We start from the raw sequence: 20,319 nt of genomic DNA, 5'->3' as shown, positions 1-20,319 counted from the left end.
GCTAAGTAACAGATTAGTCCAAAACCTAGCTGCTTAATACAGTGAACATTTATTCTCTTTCCTAGTTCTGAGGGTCAGGAGTCTGGGAGCAGCTTAACTGGGTGGTTCTGGATCTGGGTCTCTTATAAAGCCTAGAAGTCTACTGGGACTGTTGTCTCAGAAGGTGGAGGGGCTGCTTCCTTGCTCACTCACATGGTTGTTGGTAAGAGGCCTCAGTGTCTCACCCTATGGGCTTTGCTACAAGACTGCAAGAATGTCGTAAAGACAAGGCAACTCTGGTTTCCCCCAGAGTAAGGGATCTGAGAAAGGAAGAGAACAAGGGATAGAAGTCATATGATAGACATCAGAGCGTCATCTACAACCCAGTCTTGGAAGTGATGCACCATCACTCCTGCTGGGTTCTATTAACCACACAAACCACTGCTGGTACAATGGTGGAGGGACTCCACCAGGAGGTGAACCCCAGGAGGCAGGGATCATTGGGGGTCATCCTGGAGGCAGGCTACCATAGACGCAGGCTAAGAGGCAGGAATGAGGTGGGAGCCATTTTCTTGCTTCCATGGCTGCTTTTGCTCACAAGCAGGGTAATAGGGAGGAATTTGGGGCAGCATGTCCAGCTTAATCTTCATGGATGTTGAAAGGCATTCTGGTGGCTGTCGTGGCCCAAATCAGCCATGTCCAGTCCCCAGGTTCCTGGTGGTGGCAGCATAGCCTCTTGGTCTTTGCATCTCAGCTCAGTAGCTGTGTGCTCTTGAACCCAGTTCCCAAGGCCGTCACTTGGGGACACGCTGGCAGCCATTCCTCCAGCCCTTCCAATGTATTACACTCCCTAAAATATAGCTGCAGTAAATTCCTAGTCCTGGAACTGGACCATAACTGACACAGACAAGGATCACTCCTCCAGGTAATAATGACAAACGTGATTGTGCCAGGGCATGTTCCACGCATGTTACATTCACTCATCAAATTTTACAGGTAACAAGAAGTAGAGCTGGATTTCAGGACCCAAACTCTTAACCTTGTGTCACACTGGGGCCACTCACAGGACCACATTTCATACAGTCTTCTCTTATTAGATTGGCAGTGGCTAAAAGGATATGGGTGTCTGCTCACAAAGGCTGACAAGGTCTTGGGTTTCTTCATAGAATCTTTTCTTTTATTATTATTTTTATGAGACATCCGGAAGGTAATAATTCACTGTCAAGAATCTCAAGCTCCAGGCAAAATATAGCATGAGGCTAATAGCCAAGACCAGTGAGTAGAGGCCAACAAAACCATCCTGTCTAATTTCTCCTATGGACACTTAAATAAGACCCCCAATGTTAGGGAGAACATCTTTAATACTTATTGAAAAAATTTACCCCAAACCTGATTTTGTTCAGGCATTGCACTGTAAAAAGACTGACTCCTACTCTACACAAAACATTACTATCTATCTATACAGTGATGACAATGAAGTCATGAAGAAACTGACTTGCTCATATAGCTTTCATTAGGAGAATTGCAAGACCTCTACTGAATCCTAGCTGGCACACGGCATTATGTCATTCTTGAGATAAAGGGTTCTACCTGTGTATTTATTCAACAAGTGTTTCTTGAGCAGATACTCTGCTCTGTACACAAGATATTTAAGTAGAGGGTAAAAACAGTGATGAGCGAGGTCTTTGATGCTACCAGGTCATGAGCTCTTTGTATAGTAGCAGAGGTATAAACAGTCAAACCACCTGCTTCGTGCAGTTATCAGCTGTTGGATCAGGTCCCAGGGTCAAGGATCATTTCTCATGAATAGTTCTGAATGGAATGCAGAGTGTGTTCCAGGAAACGTCAATGGGGAAGAATCCCTAAGATGTTTTTACACAAGCAAAGTTAGCCGGTGTTTAAGGCAAGGAAGAGAATTAATATGGTAGCTGTGATAATCAAATTAACCACTTGTTGAATGCTTCCTGCATGCCAGAAATAAATGCTTTGAAGATATTCTCAAATGTAATCCTCATAACCACCTCACAAAATAGGTTCTGCTAGTGGCCTCATCCTACAAATAGAAAAACAAAGACTGAGAGTGTCAATCATTTGCTTAATGTTATACAGCTGGTTGGTCAAGAAGACAGAATTGAATTCAGGTGGGTCAGGCTCCTCAGGCTATGCTCTTGATCTCCAAATCCTGACTGGTTGGTCCAGACCATCCAAGTAAATTTTTTAACACCAATTGACATCATCTCTGTGCTTATCCTGACATCACTGATAAAGTCATTTGCTGTTATCCCTACCCCGGCCTCTGCTTTGAGGAGGTTGGGAAAAACCAACATTTATTTCAGTGCCTCAGAATAAACATAGTAAAGGATATAGTGATAATTTTTCCTTAATTATTTGGCTTTCCCCATAATAATGTAGTTAATTAAGCTGGCTTCTGCACAGCTGCTCAGCTGAGGTTGATAATGGAAACATAAATTGATCTTTCTGGTCTTAGGCTTTCTAAATCAAGTTCATTCATGCCTATCAACAAGGTGCTGTTTTTACCTGTATAGGTGAATTACACTCTATTCATTGAGCAGTTCAGGGATTCTCAAACTATCATGTGCACCTAAATCTTCAAAGCAGATTCCTGGGCCTCATGTCAGATCCACTGAATTGACATCTTTGGGAGAGTGGCCCAGCTATTTGTATTTTAACCAGCATAGGCTGAGTCCCACGTGACCCAGTGAGGTAGAACCCTGAGACAGAGAGGCTTTCACTGGCATATGGTTGGAATGCCTAATCAAGCTGACATCATGTTGGAGCACAGTTCTGGGTTCAAATTCTGTTTGTACCACTCAAATGCTTTATTAGGGGAGCAAGAGGTATAATGACTGGGGATGAGGTCAGAGAGGCCTCTTAGGACCAGATGATGTGCATCTTTGAGGCCTCAGTAAGGACTGAGGAATTTTCTGGGGATGACAAGAAAAGCCACTGAAGGTTTCAGCAGGGATCTGTGATATGACTCATGTTTAAAGATTCCTCTGGATGCTCTGTGGACCATAGACAGTAGAAATTAAGAGTAGAAGCAGGGAGTCTATGGCCAAACTACCCTGAATGCTCTCAAACTCATCTGATCTCAGAAGCTAAACAGGGTCAGGCCCGATTAGTACTTGGATGGGAGTAGTAGCAGGGAGACCAGTTGGGAGGTCGTTCAGTACTCCCAGTGAAAGAAAACAGTATCTTGGACTGTGGTCTTAGTGTCAGAGGTCTTGTGAAGTTGTTGGATTTGGGATCTATCCCAAAAGGACACCTGACATGATTAATTTGATGATATAAGATACAAGATAAAGAAAGATCATGTGATTCTTTTCATGGCACTTATATTGTTCTAAAATAAGAACCTTTATCAGATTGCTTTTGCTGCTGTGACAACTTATCACAAAACAAGTGGGTTAAAACAATCTACTAATAAATGGTTTAAGGTTCTGGAAGACAGGGGTTCAAAATAAGTCACACTGGGAAAAAGTTAAGGTATAGACTGATTCTTCTGGAAGCCCCAGGGGAGTCTTTTCCAGCTTTTGGAAGCCACTTACATTCTTTGGCTCATAGTTATTTCCTCAATCTTTCAAAGCTCATAACTCAAATTCCTGCTTCCAACATCACATGTCCTATTCTGTTTCTCTGCTTCCATTGTCACACCATCTTCTGTGAGTGTGATCCTCCTTTCCTCCTCTTTTAAAGACCCTAATGACTACATTGGGTCTATCTAAATAACCCAGCAAAATCTCATCCTCTCAAGATCCTTAATTTAATCACATCTGCAAAGTTCTTTTGCCATATAAGGTAAAATATTCACAGATTATAGAGATTAGGATGTAGACATTTTGGGGGAGTCAATATGCAATCTACCAGGGGCCCCAAAAACCTAATGGAAGATAGGTAAGTCACTTAATTTCCACCTGCGATGCTTTGAAGTCAGTTGAGCAGGGTAACAGAATAGAAAGTGAATGGTAGCGTACAGGTAGCCAACAGACACATGAAAATATGCTCAACATCACTAATGCAAACCAAAACTACAATGAGATATTACCTCACACCCATTGGAATAACTAAAATTAAAAAAGACAAGAAATAACAAGTTTTGGTGAGGATGTGGAGAAAAAAGAATCCTCATGCACTGTTGGTAGGAACGTAAGGTGGTGCAGCCACTGGGGAAAACAGTATTACATTCCTCAAAAAATTAAAAACAGAAATACCATATGATCTAATAATTCTACTGTTGGGTATTTACCTCCCCCCCTCCAAAAATAACTCCAAAAACACTAATTCAAAAATATATATGCCCCACTATATTTACTGAAGCATTATTTACAATAGCCAAGATATGGAAGCATCCCAACAGTCCATTGATAGACAAATAGACAGGAAAGATGTGGCATGTATATTCAATGGAATAGTATGTAGCCATGAAAAAGGATGAGATCATGCCATTTGCAACAACATGGATGGACCCAGAGGGTATTGTGCAAAGTGAAATAAGTCATACTGAAAAAGACAAATACCACATGATTTCACTCCTATGTAGAATCTAAAAAAACAAATAACAAATAAATGAGCAAACAAATAAAAAGCAGAATCAGACCTATAAATACAGAGAACAAACTGGTGGTTGTCAGATGGGAGAGAGGGGGAGGGATGGGCAAAATGGGTGAATGACAGTAGGAGATACAGGCTTCCCATTATGGAATGAATAAGTCATGGGAATCAAAGGCACAGCATAGGGAATATAGTAAATAATACTGTAATACCATCGTACGGTGACAGATGGTAGCTACACTTGTGGTGAGCACAGCATAACACATAAACTTGTTGTTTATATAAACTATGTTGTACATCTGAAACTAATGTAACATTGCATGTCAACTATACTCAAATAAAAAGCAACAAATAAAACCCAGGAAAGTGAATGGTAGAGAAGGTAGTTGGGGAGAAACCAGGGGCTTGCTACACTTAATAGGGTGAGGCAATCTCTCTGAGACTGTGGTATTCAAACAGTGATCCCATTAAGAAGAAGGAGAGAGCCATGAAAGTATCTGAGGGAAGAGCATTCAGTGGAAGGACCAGCAAGTATAAAAGGATCCTAAGATGGAAACACACCTGATGTTTTTGAGGAACCCAAAGGCTGGTGTGATTTAGAGAACAGCAAGTAGGCAGGGATAGTAGCTGCAGTTGGAGAAATTTGCAGGAGCCAGATCAGAGATGGTGAAGAGACTGGATTTTAAGGAGAATGCTGGGAGAAAAGCAGTGCGTGGGTTGTGGTAGGCAGTCAATAGAAAGTGATTTCTTTTTGTTTTGTAGTGTATTCTTTTTGTTTTTAAGAATAATGGGAAGCCATGAGAGAGGAATAATGGGAAGCCGACAGAATGTGGTTCACAGAGCCCTCTGGGCTGATGGGACAGATTTGAGAAGAAAAATAGGCTCTTATATCACTTGGGGTTCAGCCAGGAAACAGAGACCACACCCATTATTTGAACAGAAAGAGGTTAACAGACTTAACAACAACAACAGCAACAGCAACAACAGCAACAATGACAACAACAACAAAAGCCTTTTGTATTTACCCACATTTTCCTTTTTGGCACTCTACTTTCTTTTGTGTAGATTCAAGTTTCCATCTTGAATCATGTTTCTTCGCCCCGAGAAACTTCTTTTTCTTGCCATGAAACAGCAAAACTTCCTTTACTATTTTTTGTAGTAAGATCCACTGGTGACAGTGTCTCATTGTTCGTCTGAACAATGTTCACTCTGTCTTCATTTTTGAAAAATATTTTCACAAGGAATAGAATTCCAGTTTGGCAGATTTTTCTCTTAGAACTTTAAACATGCCATTGCATTGTCTTCTGATTTGCATGGGATCTGACAAAAAGTCTATTTTAATCCCTATCTGTGTTACTCTCTCTATAAAACTTGTCTTCTTTCCTTTGGCTGCTTTTAAAATTGCCTCTTTTTCATTGTTTTTCAGAAATTTGATTCTGATCTGTTTTGATGTGGGTTTCTTTATGTTTTCCTATTTATTGTGCTTTTTGGGCCTGGGGGTTCGTAGTTTTCATCAAATTTGCAAAAAAAAAAAAAAAATCAGCTGTTATTCCTTCAGGTATATGTTCTGGCCCCTCCTCTATCTCCTCACCTTCTGGACTCCAGTTATATGTGTTTTATATCACTTGATGTTATCTTATTGGTCACAGAGGTTTTGTTCACTTTTTTTCAGTTTCTTTCTCTTTTCTTCCCTCAGGGTCAGATTTTATTATGTTTTGACACTTCTCCCACCCTTATTAGGCTTTTTTTTCACATTTTTCCACATACAGATACTTCCCCTAATAAAATCCTTGCACGCTTCATCTTGTTTTGATGCCAGCTTCTTAGACAACATGATTTCTATTGCCTAATTTTTCTCCTGTATGCTGTCTTCCTTTAAAGGGTGCTACAGTTTGTTTTAGCACTTAAGCAGTGAAGTTACTTTCAGGTCAGCGTGGTTATGTCAAGGCTTGGTTTCAAATTTTATTAAGGTATATCCAGAGTAGCTTTTACTCTAGGGATAATTAAACCCCATTATTAAAGTGTGACCCCTCTGGGTTCTCCATGGAATGGCCCAAGTGTTCATCTACCTCACTCCACTTAGGCTACTTGGAACTCAAATATCTCAAGTATCTCCTAGCCCTAATTTCTGTTTCTTTTGTAGCTCTCTGATAGTTGTTCTTTGCCTGGCTTCATGGAGTTTACCCCTATTCATGCCCAGAGTAGTCATAGCCAAAGACTAAACAGAACTGTAGTGAAGATCTGTGACTTCTTTCTCTGTGTAACTCCCTTCTCCCTGGTAGTCTGCTCTGCAAAATCCCATTGCTTCAGGATCTCCAAACGTCTTTCTCTGTCTCCTCAATTCAGGGAGAACAATAGACTCTGCTTGGATTCCTCTTCTCTGAACCACGGAGTGGAGATTACCTCTAAGTGTGAAGATGGGATAATGATAGAGAACCCCTGTTTCTTTCTCTTCTCTAAGGGACCATAGTCCTGGGGCTGCTTGTTGCCTAATAAGCAACTTCCAAACAAGGTACTTCTTCATGCAGTGGAAGTCAAAAAAGAGAGAATTTCATATATAAAATTTACTAGTTGTGGGGCACCTGGGTGGCTCAGTTAGTTGAGTGTACGACTTTGGCTCAGGTCATGATCTCATAACTTGTGAGTTTGAGCCCCGTGTCAGTCTCTGTGCTGACATCTCAGAGCCTGGAGCCTGCTTCAGATTCTGTGTCTCCCTCACTCTCTGCCCCTCCCCCATTCGTGCTCTGTCTCTCTCTCTCTCAAAAATAAATAAACATTAAAAAAATTTTAAAAAGATTAAAATTAACTAGTTGTTATATAGGTAACTGAAAAGATGCAACACAAAGTCTAAAGTAGTATGGGGGAAGCAATTCCAGGAAGTAGCTCCCAAAACGTAGGGTCAATGGAACAAAGGGAAGATATTAAGAATATTAAAACTTAGAAACTTAGAGTAGTAACCTCAGGGAGCTAAAACTTAGACATCTGAGGAGGTGCTGCGTATTTGGTGTTGGTGTTGGTGTCTGAACTCAGAGTAGTGCCCTGTGGCATGCAACCCAGACATCTGTCAAGAGGGTGCTGACTGGTTGGTGGGTGCTGCTGTCTTAACTGGGATTTAAATAAAGTTGTTTCTGCAAATATTTTTTTTAAATCCTACAAAATAAATTTAATTGCTGGTAATGGGAAGGAATTGCTGCTACTGGAGTTAAGATGCCACCCTGGCGTGATGCCCACAGAATGACATATAATCAGGAACAAACTGGGAGAGGCAAGTCCTTCTCCCTCCCTCCCCCTGGGTCTTCAGTCTCCCCCTCACATTTCCTATTGGCAGAACACATTGTAGAGCAGCTGCCATGGAGTATGTGGTTTCCAGAGCTCCAGCCCAACTTCTGAACAGAGTAGAGAAGGGTGAGTTTAGGAATAACAGACAGTAGCTTAATAACTAGCACTACAACATTCTGGTTTTTGGTCTGAGGAACCAGGGGAAATGTGTGGCTGGTAGCTGAGTTAAGGAAGACTGGAGAAACAGCAAATTCCCGCCTTACCCCCAAGTCTACTGAATCAGAATCACCAGGAAAAATACCTGGGAATGTCTATTTTTACAAACATGAGAGGTGATTCTGATCAGGCAAATTTAAAGTAGCTGTAATCTAGATCAGATTGCTCGCTTAAAGATAAGGAAATGAGAATAACATTGAGAATCCCCAAATGAAATCTTATGTTTAAGTTAATTGATTTTCCTTTTCTCCTTCTGTTTGTTTTGTTTCAGGTAGGCTCCACATGCAACGTGGGGCTTGAACTCACAACCCTGAGGTCAAGAGTCACATGTTCTACTGACTGAGCCAGCCAGGTGCCCCTAGTTAATTGATTTTCGGCAAATGTGCCAAGACAATTCAGTGGGGGAAAGAATAGTTTTGTTTTTTTTTTTCAGCAAATGGTACAAGGACAACTGGATATCCACACTCTGTACAAAAATTAACTTGAAATAGATCATAGACCAAAATGTGAGAGATAAAACTCTGGGAAGAAAATTCAGGAGTAAATCTTCATGATTGGGGCTTAGGCAATGATACCTTAGATGTGACACCAAAAGCACAAGCAATAAAAAAATAAGTAAATTGGTCTTCATCAAAATTAAAAACTTTTTCCATCATTGGATGAGTGGGTACACAAAATGTGATATATACAAATGGGGTATTATTCGGCCTTAAAAAGGAAGGAAATTCTGACACATGTTATAGCATGCATGAACCTTAAAGACATTATGGTAAATGAAATAAGCCAGTTACAAAAGGACAGATACTATATGATTCCACTCATATGAGATCCCTAGAGTAGTTAAATTCATAAAGGCAGAAAGTATAATGGTGGTTGTCAGGGCCTGAGGGGAAGGGGAGAATGAGAAGTTAATGCTTAAGAGGCATGTAATTTCAGTTTTGGAAGGTGGAAAAAACTTCTGGAGGTCGATGGTAGTGATGGTTGCACAACATTGTGAAGGTGCTTAATGTCACTGATAAATTTTAGGTCACGCATATTTTACCATAAAAATAAATAAATAAAAAGAAACAAGTTGAAACTTTGGTGCTTCAAACAATACCACAAGAAAGTTAAAAGACAAATTCTAGAATGGGAGAAAAATATTTGCAAATCATATATTTGACAAAGGACTTACACCTAGGGTACACATAGAACAATTGCAGATCAGTAAAGATAAATAACCCTATTTATTTATTTATTTATTTATTTATTTATTTATTTATTTTTATTTATTTTGAGAGCAAGATAGAGAGCAAAAGGGGGAGGGGCAAAGAGACAGGGAGACAGATCCCAAGCAGGCTCCATGCTGTCAGCATAGAGCCCCGTGTGGGGCTCAAACTCATGAACCATGACCTGATCCGAAATCAAGAGTTGGACGCTTAACAGACTGAGCCACCCAGGCTCCTGGATAAATAACCCAATTTAAAGAGGGACAAAGGATTTGAATAGACATTTCCCCAAAGAAGATATACAAATGGCCAATAGCACATGAAAAAAAGCCAAACATCATTGGTTGTTCAGGACATGGCATCAAAACCACAATGGAGGGGTGCCTAGGGGACTCAGTTGGTTAAGAGTCCAACTTCAGCTCAGGTCATGATCTCACAGTTCATGGGTTTGAGCCCCGCATCGGGCTCTGTGCTGATACCTTGGAACCTGGAGCCTGCTTCAGATTCTGTGTCTTCCTTTCTTTCTGCCTTCCCCCACTAGCGCTTTCTCTGTCTCTGTCTCTCAAAAATAATAAATAAATGTTTAAAAAGTTATTTAAAGAATGTCAGCTTTACCAGCTTATAATCCACATACCATACAACTTCCTCTTTAAAGAATATGATTCAATGGATTTTGCTATATTTACAGATAACATGCAAATATCACCACAGCTCATTTTAGAAACTTTTCACAACCTGTAAATTAAACCCCACGCCCTTTAGTTATCATCCCCATTTCCTCTCCCCCACAGTCCTAAGTCACTAATAGGTCTCTATAGATCTCCTTATTTTGAACACTTCCTATGAATGGGATTATATAATGTGTGGTCTTCTGTGACTAGCATCTTTCACTTAGCATGATGTTTCCAGGGTTCCTCATATAGCATGTATCCTTTCCTTTTTGGGGCTGTCTCTCTGCCCCTCCCCTGCTTGTGCTCTCTTTCTGTCTCTCGGAAATAATAAATAAACGTTAAAAAATTTTTTAAAAATACCATGGAATACCACTTCACACCACAGAAGCAAAAAGACGTACAACAACAAGTGTTGGATAATGAACATTGGTGAGGATGTAGAGAATCTGGAACCCTCATACAGGCTGCTAGGAATGTAAAATGGTGTGACCACTTTAGAGAACAATTTAGAAGTTCCTCAAAGCGTTAAACATTGAGCAATCACATCACCCAGCAATTCTGCTGCTAGGAATTTCATTCCAAGGAAACAAAAACACATGTCCACAACAAAAACTTATAAACAAATGTATACAAAATGCATAACAGCATCATACATAATAGCTACAAAATGGAAATAACCTAAATGTCCATCAGCTGATGAAAGGATAAGATGTGGTCTACCCATACAGCGCAATACTATTCAGGCTTTAAAATGAGGTATTGGGATGCCTGGGTGACTCAGTCTGTGAAGTGTGTGACTCTTGGTCTCAGGATTGTGGGTTTAAGCCCCATGTTAGGTGCAGAGATTACTTGAAAAATATCTTGGGGTGCCTGGGTGGCTCAGTAGGTTGAATATCCAACTCTTGATTTCAGCCCAGGTCATGATCTCATGGCTCATGGGATTGAGCCCTGCATGGGGCTCCATGTTGAGCATGGTGCCTACTTGAGATTCTCTCCCTCTCTCGCTGACCCTCCCCTGCTCATGCTGTCTCTCTCTCTCAAAATAAATAAATAAACATTTAAAAAATATATATATATAAAATGAAGTATTGAGAATTTGCCGGCTGGTTCAATTGGTGGAGCATGTGACTCTTGATCTCAGGGTTGTGGGCTTGAGCCCCACGTTAGGTGTAGAGATTACTTAAAAATAAAAAAAAATCTTTAAAAAATAAAGTATTGATAAATACCATAATATGGATGAGACTTACAAACATCGTGCTGAGTGAAAGAGGCAATCACAAAAAACCACTTCGTTCAGGTATAGAAATGTTCACAGAAGTAATCCTATAGAGGCAGAGAGCACGTTAGTGGTTGCCTGTGGCTGGAGGTGGGGGAGGGGGAGTGAGTGTTAATAAAGTCAACATTTTGTTTTTGGAGTGATGAAGATGTTCTAAACTTCAACTCTGGGATGTTTGCACAACTCTAAATACACTAAAAGTCATTGAGTCATACACTTTAAATAGGATAATATTATTGTATGCAAATAATATCTCAACAAAGCTGTTAGAATAAAATGGAAGCTCCATGAGGGCTGAGGTGTTGGTCTGTCTGAGGTACCTCAGTGCTCAGACTGATACGAGGCAGAGGGTAGTGCACTGTGTGCATAATGACTGTCGTCTAGAATGGAGACTGCATCACATTTTAAAAATGTTATTTTTCCTAAAACACCATTCGTAAGTTCATAAAAAGTAATAAGGTATTAATAAATATTTGTTTACTGAGAAAAAGAAAAAGAAAATGGGTTTAGAGAAACTCAAAGACCATTTAGCCTGAAATCAGGGAAGTTGGTGGGTGCCCCAGTCAACTTAGCCCAGTTTCTTATTTCTAGTCCATTGAAAGCTAATTTATACTATAAATAAATACATAGTGTGTGTGTGTGTGTGTGTGTGTGTGTGTGTGTAGTGTGGTGATCACATCCTTGATTTCTGCCATCTCACTGATAGACTTTATGTATGGGCTTGGCCCCCCTTTTACCTGGGAATCTTGGCTAATTCCCTTAACTTCTGTGCCTCAGTTTTCCCATCAGCAAAAAATGAGAAAAATTGGCATTTTCCAATATAATTGTAAGGATTTGATATGATATAAAAATGTTCCTTAGCCTTGGCACATAGTAATGCTCAATAAGTAAGTAATAAGCAATAGTCATTATTATAATGCAGTTAAGTGACCAAAAGAAACTATAATTTGCCCCTGCATACTATACAAGATACAGGAATAGGGATTTTTTCCATATACACTCCAAGGCAATTTTAATTGCCATTTTTTACAGGAAAGGAGTCTAAGAGATGCTAAATGAAACTCATATGAGGTCACATGACTATTATCTGCTCTTTGGTGTGATAATCAACTAGCAGAGCCTTTTCATCTTAACAGCATTTATGCTCTTGACCACTAATATCACCTTCCCTCCCAGTACTTTCTGTATCATGTTCAAACCAACGTAATGGTTTCAAGTGCTTTGAAGTTACATATTAAGAAATAGTGCAGTTCCTCCTGTGTAACAATTGGATTAGTCTGTATAGCTGCCACTTAAGACACTTTGGATTTAACAAAGTAAATGAACATGTCAACCAAGACTTCCTTCAAAATCTGATTTTTTTTTAATCCCATTTTGGGACTGACTCCTCAATCTGATTCTGGAATGTCATTATAGTGTGAGGCAGAATGATTCTTGCTTACAACTAAGGTTGTATGCTCCCATGTGAGTGGGATGTCTTGCATTTTATTGTTTCTCTCTTCTAATATAGTACAGATTTCCACCTTCCATGGCTGCTTAAATTGCCACCAAAAGATTCTTAAGCCAAGCTGATTTTCAACGTTTTAAAAATCTTTTTTTTAATTTTGTATTAATAAAATGACTAAATCTGAATAATTATTACTATCACTCTTCAAAGTATGATATAGCTCTGTTTCTCCCCGTACCACTTACAAGTATAAATCAAATTATATCCGTGTTATTGTATAATTATTTCTTTAAATTGCATATTCCTTTATCCTATCAGGTATCACTAACTCAATGGTTTTCTTGAGAATCAGAAGAGAGCTAAATAAAATAAATAAGTAATAATAAGAATATATAAATACATAAAGAAATAAAATTAAAATACTGTGTTTATTGAACTCTGGATTTTAGTTTTAATTATTTGAATTGTCACGTTTCAAATGTGAAAAGTGCAGAGATATAAAATGCTCTCAGGATATAGTACACAGCGACTAAAATTAAGGTAATTAGGCTTCTCAAGCCTTGTTATGCCTACAATAATCAGATAATAAAGCACAAGCTTTCTTTGGCTTTGATTTTATATTACCAATTTTCCTTTCTACCAAGAATTCAGACACAATCCCAAGTAAAGCTTATGATTAAAGTGTCTGGCAGCCATGCTGTGCATCTAAAAAGAACACTCATTTTTCCAATCCCTATGAATGATACAATTATTCACAAACCAGATACAGGTATAAAAATGACACAGAACCTCATAGTTCTCAGAAATGTTTGGCATCTAGTAAGCATGCTACCTGTGTTAGCTGTGATCATCACTATCACCACCACCATCATCTTCATCATTGTCAGCATCCTGTTTCCAAAATCTTGATGCCCTAAACGGGCATTGCAGCCTAGATTGAAAAATCAAGCCACCCTCAGTCAGTTAAATATGCGACTCTTGATTTTGGCTCAGGTCATGATTTCACTATTATGAGATCAAGCCCCGCATTGGGCTCCTCACTGGGTGTGGAGCCTATTTAAGAGTCTCTCTCTCTCTCTCTCTCTCTCTCTCTGCCCCTCCCTTGCTTGTGCTCTCTCTCTCTCTCAAAAAGAAAAAAAAGAGCAAAGGCACCATGTTGAAAGTAATTTTATTAATGTCTTACGTCTCTGTTAACTGAGAAAAGAAAATGTCTCTCAGTAAGAATTAAAGTGTATTCACAGTGAAATAGGGTGACCTAGGAACTTAAATGTTTCTCTCTTTTATAAACGAAGTGTTTGGATTGATAGGAATGGAAATGCTATATACAGAGGAGTCAGACTTTTGCAAATCCTTTGGAAATTTCCCTGGTATTATCCTTATAGACAGGGAAGAAAGTGTAGATAAGCTGATAAAATTCACCTGGAGAGTTTTTCTCCAGTGTCATGCTTTAGGGTTTCGTCCTATTCCATTTTTTCCCCCTTCAAGCTCTGGGTGAAGAAAGCTTTAATAAACATGGTTACAAAAGATACAGAAAAAATGGAGTCAAGAAGAACAGTTAATATGTTGGATGAGAGAAAGCAGATATGAAAGATCTTAACACTTGGAATATTGGCATGAAATTACCAAAATAACATTTAAGGAAAATAAATGCACATTGCATTCAGGTCCTAGAACAAAAATGCACAAGCATACCAAAACACAAAACGCTTTACGGCTTTGAATTGGGGTACACCAGCTTAACTACAGATCTGGATCAAAAATAGGTATAAATCATTCTGGAAAACAGTTCAGAAGTTTCTTTGAATATTAAACATACAACTATCATAAAACTCAACAATTGCGCTCTTGGGCATTTATCCTAGAAAAATGTAGACTTACGTTCACACAGGAACCTCTAGTGTTTACAGCAGTTTTCTTATTAATAGCCAAAACTGGAAGCACCCCAGGTGTCCTTAAATAAATGAATGGCTAAACCAACTTTGGTACATCCATGGAATGTAGTATGTCATGGAATACTACTCAGCAATGGAAATAAACAACTGTTGATGCACACAGCAACCTGGATGAATCTCCAGAGAATTATGGTGAGTAAAAATTCTAATCCCAAAGGCTACCTACTCTACAATTCCACTTACTATTTTTTTTAATTAAAAAAATTTTTTTAATTTATTTCTGTGAGAGAGAAAGAGAGTGCATGAGTGGGGGAGAAGCAGAAAGAGAGGGAGACAGGGAGTCTGAAGCAGGCTCCAGGCTGTCAGTACAGAGCCCAACATGGGACTTGAACTCACCAACTGTGAGATCATGACCTGAGCCAAAGTTGGAGGCTTAACTGACTGAGCCACCCAGGTGCCCCTCCACTTATTCTTAAAATAACAAAATTGTAGAAATGGGAAACAGATTAGTGGTTACCAGGGATTAAGAGAGAGGAGGGGAAGGAAGAAACAGATGTGACTATAAAAGGGGAAATGAGGGTTCCTTATAGTGATGGAAATGTTCTATATCTTGACTGCATATATGTGTCAATCAATACCCTGGTTATATTACATTACAGTATTGTAAGATGTTGCTCCTAGAGGAAACTAGGTAAAGGTTGCACGGTTCTCTGTATTATTTCTTACAACTATATGGAAATCTATAATTATCTTAAAACTTAAAAATTGAATTACAATAACACACACACACACACACACACACACACACACACCAGAGTTCTTGCTTAGCTGACTTGCTGACAGTCCTGAATCATACAGACTTGAGGTACTTAATTGGACCAATCAAGAGAAGAGTGGTTGTCTTGTTTTCTTTAATGGTCAGACCACACCTGAACATCATGTTTAGCTCCGAGAATCACATTTTCCAACAGGCATTGAGAAATGAAGTGAATCTAGAAGAGGCTTACTAGTAAACAAAAGATATGAAAATTCTCTCCAGTGAGAAAGCTGTGCTGACTTCTCAGAGCCTGGAACCTGCTTCGGATTCTGTGTCTCCCTCTCTCTCTTCCCCTCCCCTGTTCCCACGCCGTCTCTCTCTCTCTCTCTCTGAAATAAATAAACGTTTAAAAATTTTTTAAAAATTTAAATGAAACTGTCATCTTTCATTCTCTTAATATTTTAGGAGAATTTCAGATTCTGGTTATGACTCTTGGTGAGGAATTCCATCAACTAGACCCTGTTGCTGAACTATCAGTAGATTTAGAGACTCAGAATTTCTGTGTAGATGCGGTGTCACTCAAAGTTGTTTGGATAAATTGAGAATCAGAACAATGGAAAGTGGATTGTTGAGGAGGATTTGGTGGGGGGTATGGGGTTTCACTCAATCCTTGACAAAATCAGAGGGGCTTTCCTCGACTCTTAACAAAGAAAACCACCTTTTCCAATCTGAAAGATTTGGCCTTGATGGAGGAGCGCTGTCACATGCATGGTTGTTCAGTTCTCTTTTAGATTCTGTGCAGACCACCTTGTTTGGCTAACACTGTCTTCAGATACATTAACTGAATTGATTAGGCTACAGCCTTCCTCTTCATCAGTTCCACTGCACACTAAAGCTATCCCTTGGTCCTCCAGTTAGGTATAAGTGCTTCCCAGGCCTCATCAATACATATTTTATAATCATAGTCTAGGTTGTATCTCCTCCAGACGGGTGGCTCTCCTCCATTACATGTCAGTGTTCACTAGTTTCACTGCAAACCTGGGAGTTCTCCAGTCTAATCCCCTATCTAATGACGTCAGCAGCCTCGGAGTCAATTGCTACAAAATCACTTTTGCTCGTGGGTGGAGCAGGAGAATATTTAGAGTGAGTAAAAATGAGCTTTCTAAAAATAGATATTGCTGAATTTTTAAAAATCTGGGCATTTAATGAGCCTACTGTTTATTATCTGCTCTTCTCATTTTCAGAGAACAGACTTTTCTTAAACACAGGGCTCCTAAAGTCCTGTTAGGTAACAATATTCTTCTTAGACAAAGTCTGGCACACTCTGTGTAACTCAGGCAGGAAGAACATGGCTGCCTTCCTCCTTATCACCCAGATACGGGAGCTTCTGGGAGTCCTGGGAAAGTTCTGTTTCCATTCTGTAGCTAATTAGCATTGAATTGGGCTGAGTTTGCCTGGCTGGCTCAGTCAGTTGAGCGTCAAAATCTTGATTTTGGCTCAGGTCATGATCTCAGGGTTTCATGAGTTGAGCCCTACATTGGGCTCCGAGCTGACCATGTGGAGCCTGCTTGGGATTCTCTGCCTCCCTCTCTCTCTGCCCTTCCCCTACTTGCACTGTCTCTGTCTCTTTCAAATTAAATAAATAAATAAACTTCAAAAAATTGGGCTGAGTTCATCACAGGTAGCCTGATGGTCTGCCTGGATGGCCCCAGTTTTTGTCTGTTGTCCTAGAATAATTATTATTCATGCTCCCTTTCACTCTCTGAAGTGTCCACTTTAGGTGATAAATTATATGATCACCCTAATTCTAATTGTGTGGTTTCTTAACTCTAAGAGGGTCCATGTTTCCAGATGAGAGAATGAAGACAGTTAATTGTGAGGAATAATATGCTAGGGAAAGAGGACCTATTAAGCCTTATCTTTGGGTGGCTTGGGCTTGATTTTCCAAAACTCATCAAAGAAGAAATCTAAGTTGTTAGAAACCATTTTGAGGGTAAATTACCTTCAACAAAAGGAAGGAAGGTACTATATTCCTAAGCAGTGCTTTGAGGGGGGAGGGACAAAGAGAGAGGGAGAGAAAATCTCAAGCAGGCTCCACGCCCAGCATGGAACCCACCGCAGAGCTTTATCTCACAACCATAAGATCACCACCATGAGATCATGATCTGAGCCAAAACCAAGAGTTGGACACTTAATTGACTGAGTCATCCAGGTGTCCCCTAAGTAGGACTTCTTATGAGCTGTATAAGCTAAGTCTGTCTATCTAGCCTCTTCCCATCTATCTATATGTGAGTTAAACTAGCCCAAAGCCATCCCCTTCCACATAAGACACAGTGACGTAGGTGACTCCAGGCAAACTGCAAAGTAGAAGGCTCAGGCTTCCTCTTTGGCTGCCCTTTCCATCCTACATGGCATTCTTTTCTCCCACTGACCCATGAAGGAAAGAAAGACACAGTGTCCACTCAGAATCTCCTCCTGCTGGGAAGCCTCCTTTGCGCAGGGTGAAGTGCTCCCCCCTGACCGGCAGCCCCTTCGTGTTCTCTCCCAGAGCACAGACCCCCAGTGTCACATGGCCTCTCCTTGTCTGGCCCCCAAAGTAGACTATGCCACATGAGGGCAAAGACTGCTTCCTTTTCTATAAAATGAAGATGAGTGGGTGTTGCACGGACCTTAAAGTATTAACTGACAATCACATATGTAAAGAATTAGGCAGTTAGTTCCCTTCCTACTTGAAACAGTTTTCTCCATTTTCATCTGTCAATCAGCCACATAGTTTCAGTGGCTGGAATTGTCCCCACACCAAAATGCCAGGGCCCATAACTCTTGTTGGTAGTCTGGGGTTCCTGCAGGACCTGTCTTGGATCTTCAGATCATTTTTTATTATTCCCTCTACTCTGCTTCTATTTTAAAAATAAAAGTTTATAAATACAACCTACATACAAAAAATTTTTTTAAATAAAGGTGAATTTATATAGTTTAGGAAAGACTTTTTTTTCCCCTTGGTATTTCACTTGGCAAAAGAAGCACTTTTCTATGGACTTTTACAGGCAGTCAAACTTAGCCATTATTTTCCCTGACAGTCTGGCCACTTATGAATGGTTAGACATTCAGCAGAAGATTCAGACTGAGGAGACTCACAACTCCCTTGCAGCATAAAACGCTGCTCTCTATCCCACTGAATTTCATTCAACAGGCATTTATGAAATCTCACTATGTGCAAAGGGCTGTGCTAACACCCACCCCTTTGAAACTTGCCCATTGAGAGCTACATGTTTAGGTTGTAGGTGGTATTGTCCCCTGCCACCATGAAGACCTTGACACTATCTCTGTTGGCTGTTAAAATCCCCCCAAATTTAAAGCTGCCTGCAAAATGGGTCAGCCTAAAATCACTTGGCACTTGAAGAATCTTGTTTACCAGATTTTATGTTTATTATAGTGGATCTATAGCATACAACTCAGATTTCCCCTTCAGGACAATGGCAGACAGATCTCAAGATGGCCTCAACGATTCTTACCCCCTGATGTTCATGCCTTATGTAATCTCTCCTCCTCTCCCCAGCTCTCCTGGATGGGACCTGTAGTGTGCTTCTAGTCCATAGAATATAGCAGTAGTAAAGGGATTGTGAGATATAATTAAGGTCCCAAGTCAGTTGATTCTGAGTCAATCAAAAGAGTGAGCCTGAGTTAATCAGTCGAATGCACTTGAAATAGACACTGACAGTGTCTGCAAGTGAAAGACTCTTCCTGAAGGCTTCATGAAGTAATTGGTTATGTTAGAAAAGCCCATGTGGCAAAGAATATGGATAACTTCTAGGGTGTGAAAGTGGCCGGCAGGCAATAGCCAGCAAAAAGCCAGGCCTGCAGTCATACAGCCGCAAGGAAATGAGTTCTGCCAATAATTTGAATAATATTGGAAATGGATTCTTCCTCAGTGGAGCTTCAGATGAAAATACAACCCAATCAACACGTTGACTACAGCCTGTAAGACCCTGACCAGAGGACCCAGTTAAGCCATGTCCAGACTCCTACTCCATGGAAATGATGAGGTAATAAATATGTGCTATTTTAAAACTCTAAGTGGTGATTTGTTTCTGTGCAACAGATAACTAACACAAAGACTGAGGCTCTCATTCTCCCATTTCCTGTGGTGTGGGTGCTGCGTCCCTCCCTGGAAGTACCCTCAACCAAAGGTAGCCACCTCCCCCATGGCTGCTTTCCTTTCTCCTCATGGGCAGTCAGTTCCAAAGACTGGTCAGTGATTGGCCAAAGGGGCAGGAAGGCAGGGAAATGTGAGGGCATAGCCTGCTTGCTTCAAGCTGGGACAGCTCTGAAGGACCATGTCAGAACTCATCATGGGACTGACTGAAGCCTCTGTTGTGACTGCAAGGCATTCAACCCCCATCCCTCTCTCTCTAACCCTGCTTTCTTTTTTTTTAATTTTTAAAAAATATTTATATATTTTTGAGAGAGAGAGAGAGAGAGAGCACAGGCAGAGGAGAGGCAGAGAGTGGAGACACAGAATCTGAAACAGTCTCCAGCCTCCGAACTATCAGCACAGAGCCCGACGTAGGGCTCAAAATCACAAACCGTGAGATCATGGCCTGAGCCAAAGTCAGATGCTTAACCAACTGAGACACCTAGGTGCCACTGTCACCCTGCTTTCTTTATCCCCTTGGGATTGACACTAAGGTCAACCCTCAAGTTGACCCTGAGACCATTCCACAAAATACTCCCTACATGCCAATCTCTACCTCATATCTGTTTCCAGAGAACCCAACCTAAAATAGTTATAACATTTTTTAAAATTTTAATTAATTGATTTATTGATTGATCAAGTAAGTGTGTGGGGCTTGAATTCATTCACGACTCAGAGATCAAGAGTCACATGCTCTACCGACTGAGCCAGCCAGTTATAACTGCAGTTATAATCGTTTTTTTAAATACATCACTATTGTCATGTGATCTCCCCCAAAGTCTGAGAGCTAAAGGAAAAGGCAATTGAGAAAGGAACAGGTGCTGGTA

This window comes from Leopardus geoffroyi, chromosome B2 (genome assembly GCF_018350155.1).
Source record: "Leopardus geoffroyi isolate Oge1 chromosome B2, O.geoffroyi_Oge1_pat1.0, whole genome shotgun sequence".
NCBI classification, from domain to species: domain Eukaryota; kingdom Metazoa; phylum Chordata; class Mammalia; order Carnivora; family Felidae; genus Leopardus; species Leopardus geoffroyi.
Note: the sequence above shows the minus strand (reverse complement) of the source record.